The following is a 1,967-nucleotide window of genomic DNA, read 5'->3' as shown; positions in this document are numbered from 1 at the left end:
TTTAGAGTCTGGTTCGTGAGAATCTCTTTTGGTTAAGAAATCAAGGTTATAATACTTTTCAACTTAGTCAAGATACTATATTTCTTAAAAATAGGTTTACTACTCTAACGCAATGCGCACCTTTTTATAAGTGACAATAAGAGGGTTTGATCAGGGAGTACACCTCAGTTCTGAATACGCGAAAGCGACAGTTCCTGTTAAATTAGTTCTTTTCAAAGTAGGAAACACTGCCCATAAGTAGTTCTATTAGCAAGTACTTGGATTGTTAATTGATTATGTGAATTACATTCGACCCTGTCTTTATTAATTGAACTTTATTCAACGCTTTACTTTTCATTGCACACTCTAAAAACCCCTATTTTGATTACCTAAGATAAACACCATAACAATAGATAACGATATATTGACACTTGGTCTCTGTTGATTCGACAATCTTTTATATTACTCTGACGCGTTCGTATACTTGCGAAAAACACGCATCAAGTTTTTGGCGCCGTTGGCGGGGATCAATTTCGTCAAATTTCATTTTCCTGTTGTTATATCGTTTAGACTTAGGTTACTTCTCGCCGGTCAATGCGAAGAACTCGCAGCACCGGAAGTTTAAGCTCAGTGTATCCTCTGGCAGAACCTGAACGTTACGCTCGCGCACGTTTATTCTTTCATAGAATTAAGAGAGCTATGGGTAAAGATCAAAACCAAAGACCTCTTAAGGATTTCACTCAACCATCCAATGAAGAACCTAGTTCTAGTATAGTAAACCCAACCATCCCAACTAATAATTTTGAACTTAAACCATCCCTGTTGCAACTAGTGCAACAAAGACAATTCGCAGGTCTCGCTACTGAGAACCCGAACCAACATTTAAAAATCTTTCTTCAATTAGCAGACACTTTTAAAACCAATGGAGCTTCTCCTAAGGCAATACGTTTAAGATTATTCCCTTTTTCCCTCAGAGATAAAGCCCTATCATAGTTAGATTCCCTTCCATCCAATTCTATTACGACTTGGGATAACCTTAGAAGAGTATTCCTTGCTAGATACTTTCCCCCGAGTAAGACCGCCGTTCTTCGAAACCATATAACTAGATTTACCCAAAACCAAGGAGAATCGTTGTTCGAAGCTTGGGAGAGATATAAAGAGTTGTTACGAGCATGCCCACATCATGGTTTAGAAAATTGGTTAATCATTCAAACCTTCTATAATGGACTTCACTATAACACTAAGATGACCATCGACGCTGCCGCAGGCAGTGCGCTGATGAACAAACCTTACCCTGAAGCTAGTGCCCTCATTGAAGATATGGCTCAAAACCATCAATCATGGGGAGTCGAACGAGCGACAGTTGAGAAGAAGGAAGCCCAAGGAGGAGTGCATGAACTAAGCTCTATATACATGATGCAAGCTAAAATGGACGCATTAGCCCTCAAAGTCGAACATATGTGCATAAACCCGAATACTATAGCCGCAGTCTCGTCGGATTGTGAGATATGTGGAACCAAAGGACACCAATCTGCAGAATGCAGTCTGTTAAACGAAACCCACTCCGAGCAAGTGAACTACACCCAAGGGAACCCATACTCGAATACTTATAACCCTGGATGGAGGAATCACCCGAACTTCTCCTATAAGAACAATAACCCTATCCAAAATAATGTACCTCTGAGACCTAGTTACCAAGCCCCAAGATCAAATCAACCTATGCAACCTGTGCCACCAAAGCCGAGCCTTGAGAAAATTATGGAAAATTTTATCACTGCTCAAACCCAACAAAACAAGGAGTTCATGAACCAAAACATTCATGTTAACGAATTGATTACTCAGTTAGGAACCAAGGTTGACCAAATAGTTACTCATACTAAGATGCTTGAAACCCAGATCTCTCAGGTAGCTTTAAACCAAGCCCCTCAAACCACACCTGGAGGACAATTCCCTGGACAATCTCAACAGAATCCGAGAGGGCAAGCCAA

At 40.3% G+C, this 1,967-nt stretch overlaps 1 non-coding gene across 1 annotated transcript; it reads right to left on the bottom strand.

Annotated features, from left to right (window-relative positions):
* Positions 1–1,062: 1,062 nt before the first annotated feature.
* LOC127077871 (small nucleolar RNA R71) lies at positions 1,063–1,169 on the bottom strand. The gene has a single exon (XR_007787638.1). It is a non-coding gene; the product is annotated as a small nucleolar RNA R71 (small nucleolar RNA).
* Positions 1,170–1,967: the final 798 nt, after the last annotated feature.

This window comes from Lathyrus oleraceus, chromosome 4, assembly GCF_024323335.1.
Source record: "Lathyrus oleraceus cultivar Zhongwan6 chromosome 4, CAAS_Psat_ZW6_1.0, whole genome shotgun sequence".
Taxonomy (NCBI): domain Eukaryota; kingdom Viridiplantae; phylum Streptophyta; class Magnoliopsida; order Fabales; family Fabaceae; genus Lathyrus; species Lathyrus oleraceus.
This window is presented reverse-complemented; position numbering and strand designations above follow the sequence as displayed.